This window comes from Lepeophtheirus salmonis, chromosome 3, assembly GCF_016086655.4.
Source record: "Lepeophtheirus salmonis chromosome 3, UVic_Lsal_1.4, whole genome shotgun sequence".
NCBI classification, from domain to species: domain Eukaryota; kingdom Metazoa; phylum Arthropoda; class Copepoda; order Siphonostomatoida; family Caligidae; genus Lepeophtheirus; species Lepeophtheirus salmonis.
Window position 1 is genome coordinate 17,664,511 of NC_052133.2, and position 12,995 is coordinate 17,677,505.

Sequence of the window (12,995 nt, forward strand, 5' to 3'; positions counted from 1 at the left end):
CGCCTAATTCTCATGAATAAATTTTCTAGAAAATTATATGACAAACCCTTCTAAAATAGTTTTATATAATATATTCATATAATCACCATTCAGTGCATCTTTATAACGTGGGTCCATGCTATAACTATTGCTAAGATTAAAGGAGACAAAAAAAAAACAAAAAAAAAATAGTATCCAATTTCATTAGTAACTAAATTATAGCCAAAATGTGTATGATTTTGAAAAATAAATACTTCTAAACTAGTATTATGTACCTTTTTCACTACAAAATATCCATAAAAGTTATGGTAGTTGACACCAAGGATATATATAATAATTTGAATTCGTAATATTTTTATTGCAAGGTACAAGTTAGTACAGCAAATTTAAAATTGTGAAATTTTTAGATGTATACAAAGAGTGGATCTTGCTTTCGAAACGAGTCGTGAAATAAGATAAAATAATGAACAAATGAAGTATAAATAAGTTTGAATGTCGGATTAATTTTGAATATATGCAAAATTCATTATTCGCCGTTCTTTATATGTACAAAGTAGTTACGTAAAGAAACATACATAAATAAATATTATAGTTCAAAGTTATTGCTTCAAGAACAGTGAATAAAGAAGAAAAAACGAAGCAAATCAATTTGGATTCTAGTTAAATTGAAAGAAATGGTGTATTTCTATATTTAAAAAATCGAGCGTTAGAACACTTTGGACATGAGAAAAATCAAAAAATCTACAATATCTACATGAAAAAAAATATATATATATATACACTGGGTGGTCCAATAAAATCTGAACACTTTGAATGTTTAACTTCAACAAGATATAATTTATTAATTAACAATATAATTTCAACAAAATTAATGCTATAAATAGATATGTGTCCGAGCTCTCGTAATCATTCATGTAGCCTCCTTTAGCGGTAATGATGGCTTTCAAGCGTCAGCAGAAGGTCTAGCACCCTCTGCGGATGTAGTCCTGTAAGATGGCGTTCCAATGCTGGCTGATAATGGTTTTGAGGCCCTTGGTGTTTGGATGAAATACATTGTAGATCTTTCCCTCGACATGCATCCCAAAAAGTGTAGTCAAAGGGGTGCATCAGAGCTGGGGGGGAGCAGAGGTGTTAAAAAAGAGTTCGACAAAACTCAAAAGAGTCTTGCAATGGAGAGATGGGTTTCTTTCATTTCTGGTATCAAGACATTTCTGAACATATTGGTCTGGCCTGCCTTTTTAACTCCCCGTGTCCAGTATGGCCGTGTTCACAAGGCTCTTTTTCTTCTCCAACGTTTCAGAATTGCTGACAATGGCTTTAGAAATGCCACACTGCTTAGATTGGGCGAATGGAAATTCCTCAATCACATTCAAATGCGATTTTCTTGACTTGTACGTATGCTAGAGTGATTGTATTTTTTCCATTTTTTTTTCATGTTAACCTTAATTAATTATTGAATTATTAAGTGCTCGGATTTTAATGTACCACCCAGTATATTACTTGATGATCCAGGGTGTGCTTTAGTTATATAGGTATGATATCATCAGGGGTGTCTATAGGATTTTCTGTAGGCCAAGTCAAGGATATTCTTTGTGTGGGAAAGTGTTGCCCTTTAGACAATATATTAAAGGTTTTTTATACATACCAAATTAGAGAAAAAAAAGTTTTTTGGAAATTTTTAGAGTCCTTTTAACGAGTAACTATTTTTCATAAAAGTCAAATAAATAAAAAATGCCGACATTTTTGAAAATTTTGATATTAAAAATTATTTAGGTAAGACAGATTTTTTTTATTGTTGTTACTTTAAAATTCTACAAGAGTGTGTGGGGATAGCAGGGGGAGTCCCTATGGTTCCGATGCCACAAGTCCCATTCATTATTATTATTATTTTTTAATTGAGTTCTTAACTCATATTTTATAACATAGAGTCGTATTCAATATTAATTGACCTTAAATCCTACTAGATTTGATTAAATTGGTACACTGCTATTAGTAATTTCAAACATGCATGTACACATTACATAAATGCATTCTTACTTTTTAGTAACTAGATGGTTCTTAAGTTGCTTCAATGTTACTTTTTAATACTTTTTCCCGACAACAACAAGATTTTTTGAAAAATAACAAATATTTAACAGAAATCAGTCAACTCTCTGAATACTCAAGTTGTATTTTATGGTCTCAAATGAAATCCTTTCATTTCCTTAATGGAACATCCTTTTAGATTGAAGGAAGCAAGAGTTGATGTGAACGTAGATAAGTCCACCTTTTCTGAGTCCAAGTTAATACGGAGTCCTCGTGCTCCAGCTCCTTGCAGTTCTGAGATCAATTCCTCCTTCTCCGGGCCCATAGAAAAATAAGTGATTTACGGACTAATGTCAGTATTCACTTTCCTCTTTACGACGTAATTGAAACTCTCACAGAATAGTCCGAAGATGAATGTCAGAAATAGTAATTACTGTAATTCCTTGATTATATTTAGAATGTCAAATATGCCATCATCATTGGTGCCAAATGAATTAGTGATTCCAAACAGAACTCAAGCTAAATCATCAAAATAGTTTCTTACTAAGCACCGTATCAAGTAATTCATTTCAAAGTCAATTAATCATGCTTTACAAGTATCTCCTTTTTTCCTCAATGATATTCTTCATCAAGCAGGACAGAAACTCTGGATCCCTCTTTAAATTGTGCTCTCGACTTCCTGATTTCCTGGAAAGGTCTTCTCCATCATTCTTGAAAACTAGGCTCATGAAGCATTTCACAAAATAATAACTGAGCCAGAATGGGAAAAATAATCACTTAACCTTTCCGCATTAATGATAAAATTGATATTAATTAACGGTTCACGTTATGCTGCCAATCTCTGTATGTACAATATACACCTTCGCTCATAATTAATCTAGATTTCATTCTGGAAATGTGTTTATACATAGCTATAGCAGTCCAAAAACATCATAAACACACAATATGTATAAGTTTGATGCCCTTCAGCAATATTGAATCATTTTTTTTACAAATTTTATTTTTTATTCTCTTATTTCATAAATTGTTTACCTTATGATCATTTTTTTCCCTCGCCGAAATACTATTTAGATATGCCTGTCATCCTATTTATATTTTTATTTATGTCTGTCCCTCACAAATCTTCTACGACCCTTGCTTTAACTCCTTCCGTGTACTGTATATTTTACAAGAAATGTATATGAGCACTAATGCGAATCTACATGTCGTATAATATATTTTATTTCTGTATTCAAGCCACATAGAAAATAAATAGGCACATGATAAATTCAAATATAATATAATTATATATTTTTCGTTCATTTTTATATTTCATATTTATTTCCATATAATAGAATGAATATAAGTTGGCTTACAAAAGTACACCTATGTGTTATGCCTATGCAGTTCTATCTAAATTGTACCTAATGAGTTAAAAATATTACTTAATTATATGTAGCCTGCATCACAGTCAGCATAATTAAAGCTATTATAAATATAAACAACAAAAATAAAGGCTTCCATTCACATAAGAAATAATTATTTTCGGGATTTCATGGATAATTATATTATATTCATAATATATTATTATTAATAATTATTGAGGGAGTTTATTTATACTTAATCATAAGTAATAGATTTGGGATCCTTTATCTTCTAAGTAATATAGGTTCGTTTTATTTATGTTATTTTTTTTTAGGTGGAAGAATAGTATAACACAGGGGCTTTAAAAAAACACGGTTTTTTTTAGTTTAACATTATTTTGTTTTTTACCATCCAGAAGCAATGTAATATTTACTTTTTTTTTAATCCATTATTTTGGAAATGACAAAAGTACACACTTAGTATACAATAACTCAAAAAACAGATTGTCAGGAAATTTTGACAGCTGTCTTTTGAAGGCCGGTACAAACTTAAAATGAGGTGAATTTAGAAAAAAATTAGAGACATTTCTGGGACTTTTCTGCTCATATGTTATTTAAAAACACTCTAAATAGGTTATATTCTTCAGTTCCAGTAGCGAATTGACTCGTGTCAAAAATCTATAAATTGACTAGGACTATACTTGAGTTTACTTTTTATATAAAGATAGATTTCTGGTCCTTATATTATCCTTATTATTATTAAGGGTTTTTTTTCGAATTGATAACCATCTCGACTTGAAAACATCAATTTAGTTTTTTTTTAAATATATGGTTCTCGCAACTTTTTGTCCAGATCCGTATATATTGGGTATTTCGAGTCGCAAACACCGGGTTGAGCACCGGGTTTGGTCTTTTTACGGATATTCTAAGTTTTATAGAACTGAAACCTAGATTTTGGTTCATCTATATCCCTGAAATCCATCACTAATTGCTGTCAAATATAGGTTGTGCCTTTTTTAGTAGTGAACCAAATATTATTTCCTTTTTTAGAAAAAAATGTATTTGTTTTGATTAGAACAAATATAGAAAGTAAATTCTGTTTTGTAATTTGTGTACGTAAAATACAAAACTGGCGGATTTTCAATGGTTTGATAGACATGTTAATTTATATTTAAGTATAACAGTGTTTAGAATTACTTCTCAGGATTGAGCAAGCTTTTATCATCCAGATTGCCCAAAGCTGTCAAGGCTACATGCTAACTTATTATTTTTCTATTTCAAATAGTTTCTAAAAGGTTAGGAAACCCTTATTAATCAAATACAAACAAAAGGAACACATTTTTTAATGACATTTAATTTGTGTTGAAAACTTTAAAATTAAAGAAAATACTTGGCCAATACTTGTAGTTGAAAGAAACTGCCAAATAAAAATATTTTGTAGATTAAAAAAGTAAAAAAAAAAATTACATTCTTCAAAAACTAACAAATGCGATACTAGATACTTTTTGCATATGTAAATGACTTTATTCAATCATTTTAAAGCTTTGGGGATATAATTCGAGTTGTTACCAAGCGTGATCTTCTTATTAAATTTGACATAAACTCAAGGTTTTACTCAACTAAAACTTGAAGATATGAAACTTGACTTGAGACTCGAATAATCAATTTCCCTGAAGACTTGGATATGAGCCACATAAAAACTATAATCTTGCCTTGAATTCGTATGCAATAACAAATGAACACTTTTGATGTACATTAATATCTCAAATTGTATAACCACTTAGTTAGTGAGTATTTTTGAACATCAATGCGACTTTAAAATTTCCCTAAATACTTGGACTTTGCATAGGGACTCGACTTATATGAAATGACTAATAAACAACACTGATGGACAATAATATCCCAGAAAATCAAACACTTGGTGAGCGAGTGCTTTTGAACCAATACTGGCTTTCTTTAATTAGCCAATACAAAAATGAGTGCGTTTGTATATCTCCAATTCTAAACAATTGATTTTTGAGGGCGTTAGGCCCGTTTTAAATTTGAATAACAAATTATTTCTTTTTAAGGGGACTAACTTTTGATCCTTTTATTTCTTACTCCTAAAAATCTCTACATATTACTGGACCACTGATACGAGAACTACTTAGTTTCTTCTTACTATGTATATGTTATATTTTTATGTTATTGAAATAAAAATATTTATTTGACAATAAGAATATTTCAGCTAGTTTTGTACTTCAAGTACTTGTTCCCTACACGCACATGATTTTATATATATATTTTTTTTCAAAAATTACCTTTCTATAATTATACAGCATGAATGTTTACAATTTCATTATTAAAAGTCATCATTCGATGTTCAATTAAGTGTTATGAATGTTTTCCCTTTTTACTATGAGTGCAAATTAATGAAGCTTCCCGCTGACAATTTGCTTTGTGTCTACTCACACATCTACCCATAACTATTAAAATATATATTTGGAGGCTGAACGAGTGGTACAAATATGTGTATTTTTCATATATATTTTGAATTCAGTAAATGCTCTTATAGGCAGAGAAAATGGAAGTTTTAAAAAGGAAAGTTTGTATGTTTTTTTGTAGATATTAAAATAACCTATTTTCCTTCAAACAAAATTATATGCAAATTGACAATTTCCATGTCCTTCTATAATCAAAAATAATGATACAAAAATGATAAATCACCTTTAATAAATGAGAGCTTTCAGCACGTTTCTTCCTACAAAAATGTAGTGTATCGTATATTTTGTCTTCAAGTCACGTCAAATACTACTGATGATGTTTTTCTTGAAACAAACAGCAAGGAAAAATATACATATAAAGAACAATAGTAATGATGACAAAGCAGTACTCACAACACTTCCAAGAAGGAACAACAAAATGTGAAAGGAACTAAACTCAAGAAGCACTTATGTGAGTCCTGCGTGATATTATGGAATTCATAAGAAAGTAGTAATGCTAAGATTTTCACTCATCCAGATTCGAAAGCCGACTGAAGAGGGGGGGAAAGAAAAAGAAGAAGAATAATATTGTTTGTAGATGAAGCATCCCTCCCCTTTTTTTACCGCTTGCGTTGATCCTCTCTTCACTTACTTCAAATTCTTCAAAAAATACATGGGGTTTGATCTTTTTAAAGGGAAGATTTTGAGAAATGATTTTTCCAATATTATTCATATATATGTATATATATTTTTTTTTCCAAAAAAAAAATATATTAAAGGAAAATGTAAATTACATGAGTGATACATTTCTTTTTATAGGAAACTATAAAATCAAAAAACAATATTTAAAAAATACGTATCTCCGGTATATTGACTACTGATCATAAAAAAGTGGTGCAAACATAAACCAGATTCACATGCCGTTTGAGTGCATCACACCCCAATTTCCCTCCTGCTCATATAATAGGTAGATTAGATGACTAATAGTATAAATTTCAGTTTGTTTTCATTTTAAGTTGGTTGTCAAGATGGAACAGCCTAGAAGAAACAAGATCACAGAACTATGTCACAAGGGGTACAAAGTAATAGCCAAACTCGCTGAATACCCCAGACACATAACCTGGAGGATCGCTAAGAACCTGGAGACCTTCGTCAACACCACCAGGAAAGTCCAGGGAAGGTAGTAGGTGACGAAGGAGACTCCTGTCATCAAGGTAGCGTTGAATAAATTTATCAAGGCCCCCCTGACATGATGTTCTAGGACTGTTTTGTCTAGGGGAAGTTGAAGAGACACTCTACACAAACTCAAACAACAGCATGAAGACCCTCAAGGCCGCCTTAAAGCATATGGTTAAAAAGCTTCTCTTTGCAGACATCATCAAAGCCTTGCGAGTATTCTGTGGGAAAATTGAGGCAATGATTTGAACGAATGGATGTGATATTGAAAATTTATAGGCTGATACCATCTATACTATTAAATAAAACATAAAAATCTTGACAATGCATTTGTTTAGGATCTGGATAAGGTCAATTTTGTTTCAATTGTTGTGTACGACTCTGTATATATGAAACTCTTAAGGGAATATTACATATATTAATGACAAGAACTAATTCTAATAGAATTATCAAATATGTTTATCAGTTATTGAATAACTGATATTTATATTAAAAAAATTCTGAAACTATATGTTCTATTGAACTGAGGTTGAGTTAGCTCAAAAACAAATTGGAACACAAACAAGGAAAATAAATATGCACCATTTTTTTAACATCCTATATACACCCAGACCAACATTTCATAGAGAGACTTCGGTTGATTATAAGCTTTCCATTCAAATTTCCCTGGTGAGTTGAGATACCCTCAAGTAGTGTATACCCTTCATTTGAATATCACTGATATGGTTTTTAAAAAACCTATCCGTTTCCAATTACTTCATTATGACGATTAATTGTCGTTTATATTATTATAATTTGGGATGCCTCAAACATATAAATTAGACAATTTTTTTGTTAATAGTTTTATGAAAACAATAAATATTATTTATTGATTTATGGCTATAATTTACATATTTATAAAATATTCAGTGATTATATTAAAATTTTATAATGTGACTAAATTATTATTCATCCAGATCAGTTAATAAAAATAAGGGTAGAAAAAAAAAACATGAGATAAAAAACGAAAAAATGGTAGACCTATAGAGTATCTGAATGCAGTTGTAAAAAATAGTCCTAAATATTATTTTCCCCTATTGCCAATCCATTGTCGATTCCCTCCACTCGAAAACACCAAGCCCTATGACAAGCAGCATCAATAGGCATGGCTGACACAGAAGTTCTGGCCCTATGTATTATGTAATGCATCTTAGAAATTAATATTTTGATACTAAATCCATTCTTGGTCCTTCGATTCTGGGCATCAACCAATCGGATCTCTTTGGCTCAATACTCTAGGCTTCTCAAATGATCGATTTCATTGTATTCCTAACGTGGGTTATGAATATGTATTAGTAGATCATATGTCTAGATTATTTGGTTTCTTTTTTACAGAACAAGTACAGTTTCTCCTACGGAGTTTTTCTCCAATTTTTTTTTATAAATATGGACGACGTTGCCATTTTGTACAAAGACAAGCTATCCTTCAGACTCATAAAGGGGTTCCTCAACATGATGCGGATACTATTTGTTATATCTTTGTTGATTAGAAGCTTGAGCCTTTGATAGCGTTTTTTTCAAAAAAAAGGAAAAAAAAATGACTGAAGTTTTTCAGAAAATTAGAGGGGCAAATTAGGTATTTAACGTCCCTAAACGCAGGAAGAGCAGAATTGGTGGTCCATAAAAATGTATCGATGATTACTCGTTACTTTAATAGAATATAGTTAAAAAATTATTATTTCTTCACTGGCAACAAAAGTTGCCAATTTGGGTTTCAATATTTTAAATTTATCTTGAACAATGCACTGAAATTGATGCATATATTATAATTTGTGTAATCTCTTGCAACTTGGAACCTTTTTGTTTTTATTTCCAAAACATTTTGGAGAATTCAAGATTCAAATAATTTTATATATCAAAAATGTTTAAGAAACGTTGTTTGCAGAACACAAGAACAAAAGTATACATATATACAACTGTTATAGATGAATAGATTAAATAATCAAAAGTTACATCAAAGTTCAGGTATGTCAATATTATTTGTATCTGTCTAGATTTCTTTCAAACAAAAAAAAAGTCCACAAATTAACTAGTACTACGCCAATTATTTCATTTTTCTCATTTGTTAGACTACTTTTCAAAAAAAATATTTCTGTTTAATTGCAATACATTTCAAATTAAGGATCGTGCCATATTAACGAATAATTACATATTTATAAATGTATTCATCAAGCAAATAATATATTTCCCAGGTCAAAAAGCCATTAAATTAAAGGGACAATGAAATTACCTATAGATATAAATTCATGGGTAATACTAACCATTAAAAAACACATTAATCTTGCAATATATATATATACGATCATAAGTATATTTATTCTACATTATCCAAGTAATCTTATATATTTATGTACTTTTTGACTTTTGTCTGTCTGTTACCTGAACTGCTCATTTCTGTAAAAAACGTTATCTTATGGTTTGTTTTTCCTAGAGATAAAATGTATCTATTCATAGAAAGGATTAGTAAAAATAGAGTTGTAAATATTAAGTAATTTCCATACTAAAAAAGAAATCAAAAAGGGTATAGTTATGGTGACAAATTGAAGACTCTCAGAGAGGAGGTGAGTTGTACAGACGTTTTATTATATTGGCTGCAAGTAGCTATTGGAAAAGGAAATAAGATCAAATTATGCATATATCTGATATTGATCCTCAATTACACCCCATGTCCAACGAGGTCATGCATCCCAAGCAAATATTTAGAGTTACTCTTTGTCCTTGATGAACGCATGTACTTCATACTTTGATGTTCTCCCCTAAAAAAATGAAAAAAATACCAGTAACAGATAAAAAATGGGTGTTTGGATTTAGGTTTTGTTTTTATGGCATTTAACAAACTACGCAGCATATAAGCTTTTTTTCATTGTTTTTGGGGTGTAATAAAGTACTTTTTTTCCAACCTTGGTATATTTGTATATACTTATTTGAATAGAAATGATAAAAACATTTTTCCATTCTCGAAAATTTGAAGTGTCCAGCTTAAAAAGCGAGGCCATCACCAGCTTTAAATAACTTAATCTATTTTTTATTTTTGGTTGAGAGAGATACAAGGCAAAACAGAACAAGATAGGATTTTATAAAAGTTGTGTAGTCTAGAACTGCAAAGTGTATAGCAGATATTGTAATAAGACTTAATTTACAAGCACAGAATAGATACCCTGTCGCGTTTGGTTGTTAATATAAGATGTAGTAAACATATATCATTATTTTTATCGGATTTTCGAAAAATCACATCATGTTTATCTTGTTGGCGATCAAATCAGTGCTTATATGACGGTCAGACTCGACGATTTCCATTGTTTTATCCACATTCTCGACAATTAGCCATCCAGAGTGTGTTGCATCTTTGGCATTGAAATTACCGGAACGAAATCAAAATTGTGCATAATTGACTTTTACACTATCAGGATCATAAACACGCTTCGCATTTTTAATCACCTGGGTGGTATTTTTGCCTTTATCGAAGAAAAACTGCTAAATACAACGTATTTTCTTTTTTGATACTGTCCATCTTTGACGCCCCCCCCCCCAAATAATAGTGAATCAAACAATCACTTTGAAATAAAAAAATTTTTGATACGAAATATTATCTTTCTGGCACCATCTGGCATATATTTTTTTTCTTGCCCAGTAGGCGCATCTATATTTCGTATATTTATTGCACTTATACAACACGAGATACACATTACTAAAACCATCTATTGGAAAAATAATAAATTTCTTATTAATAAAACTATTATAATAAAAAACGATAATAGTCAAAATATATATTCAACTTATTTTGAACCGTATCTAAAAATAATATGAAATTAATTTTAGTATTTTAGCTTATATCAATTTAAAAATGATCTATCTGAAAAATCTTTAGTTTTTTTGTTATAAGATAAATTTAATGGAACAAAAAGCCTTTTTGAGTCTAGCCTGAAAAGTTTGTAAATGTCCAGAAAGGACATTTTTAGTCTATAACAGCAATTGACGAGTTCAGTTAAAATTAAATATATTTTAAAAATAACTTGATTGAGTTGTTAAATAAACACAATTATAAAGGAATAGAAAGTGTATGATATTTCAATAGGTATATGATTACTTTTTATTATATATTATTTATTTGCAAAACCAAAATTATATGCTTTTTTGATGACATCTGCATAACTTTCATTTCTTATAAAAAACAGCAATATTTTATAAAAGGATATTCTGCACTATGCTTAAGAAAACAGATGGTATATTTATTTTGCATTTCGAATAAACATTTTTAGAGATAAATACTATATTTGTGGAATAAAAATACACGAAAAATAATAAATGCAGTTTTCTCATTATGTACTTTTTTATTACTACATAAAAAAACAAAAATAAAACTTTGAAATTGAAATTTTTGAAGGTTCAGTATATATTTTAGGAGAGCTTTGTTATTTAAATAATTACAATTCTATTTGAACTTTACCTCCTTTCATTCTACTCTCACAGGATTTAGGATTCAGTCATTTTTTTTTTGAAAAATAAAATGAATTGCAAATTTACAAATAGATAAACTTATAAACTTTAGTCCATAAATAAAGTCTGTAGTACAGGAAAAAAACCAAAGTTGCATTGATGACGCAACAAAGATCTTCTGAATGACCAAAGGGTATATCAACCCAGAGGCCTCAGAAACTAACAATATCGTCAACAAAATCACTTTATGATGCACACTCGATGATTGTAATTTTTATGAAACGAAAGAGACCCTCAAGTGATTTTCCAATGTTTTTTGAAAAGAATATCACGTCATTTGTTGATTTGTCTTGAAGGCAAGCTAAGTTATTTTTTTTTATAAAATTGGAATCTTGAGACCAAATTTAAAGATTTTTTTTTTAAGTTCCTTTAATTTGTGAGATGGAGTTGCAGTGATTAAGTATAAGTAAACATTATAATATTACATTTACTCCATCTAAACTAGGAATCTTTTTGGAGAAATCCATATAGTATATTTCTTTCTCTAGGAATCACCGGTGCGCAAACGTACACACATCAAGTTTAAGAGAATAACCCCCGAGCGTGCTGTCCGTGAACTATGGTGATTCCATTTAAAGGGTTCATACTTTTTTTATCAAGTTATACCGATTTTTTTAAAGTTTAAAGTAAAATCTAGAACTGAATTGTTTTTGACTTGACAAAGACACCATTTGGTTGTCGTGCAAAAGAATGAAGGGGACATTTGAGACGGTTAGGGCCACAAGGTAAGAATTAAATAAATTGTATGCTGCTCTTTTGATTGTTTTTGAATATTTTGAACTTTTTTATTACAATTTTGGCCCACCTACCGCCTTGAAACCAAATCCCCTTGACTACGCCTTTTGGGTGTATTTGAGAAAAATGCCTCCAGTGTCAGCCATTTAAACACCGATGCCCTCAATGCCACTGCCAGCAAGCAATACGACGCCATGACAGAGTACAACATCTGCAGTGGGCATCTCGCCGCGCCTGAAAGCTATCATTGCCGCTATGGGTGGTTACATTAATGATTAAGAGAGTTCTGAAACACATCTATTTAAAGTATTAATTCTCTTGAAATTATATTGTTAATTAATAAACTATATCTTGTTGGAGTTTAAAATTCAAACTGTTCAGATTTTAATGTACTATTCGGTATTTCTATATTTAGAAGAAAAAAACTATAATATATATATTATAAAAAAATGATATTATCTTGAATTTTTATTTACTGATTTTTGTATTGCCTAGTACGTAAATTGGCTTTTAATGTGGCAATAATCAATTCCTATTTATTGGGATTTGCTCATGATTAATAGCCCTAATCTTTGATTTTCAGAATTGGTTATTATCCAGAAATGAGATGTATGAAAATATCATTAGTTGAAAATCAAGGATCCTTAGGACACTCAACTGAAACGAAGAAATATATTATTTCTTGATTGTTCCAATTTAACAAGAATGATATTTTTCAAAATTGTGCGTGGATTAAATT

The 12,995-nt window shown here is 30.0% G+C and overlaps 1 protein-coding gene across 5 annotated transcripts in view; it reads right to left on the minus strand.

The window, feature by feature from the left end:
- The window catches only part of LOC121114006 (uncharacterized), a 393,698-nt gene that overhangs the window by 188,751 nt on the left and 191,952 nt on the right, over positions 1-12,995 (minus strand). Inside the window, exons 1-2 of one of the 5 annotated variants that reach the window (XM_071887095.1) lie at positions 6,224-6,362; positions 6,054-6,154 (exon numbers count right to left, since the gene is read on the minus strand). The exons of 1 other annotated variant lie outside the window; for it this stretch is intronic. The gene's annotated coding sequence lies outside the window, so the exon portion shown is untranslated. Of the gene's footprint in view, positions 1-6,053; positions 6,363-12,995 lie in introns of those variants that run through there. 3 more of the 5 variants (XM_071887094.1, XM_071887093.1, XM_040707812.2) reach the window with 3 other exon arrangements.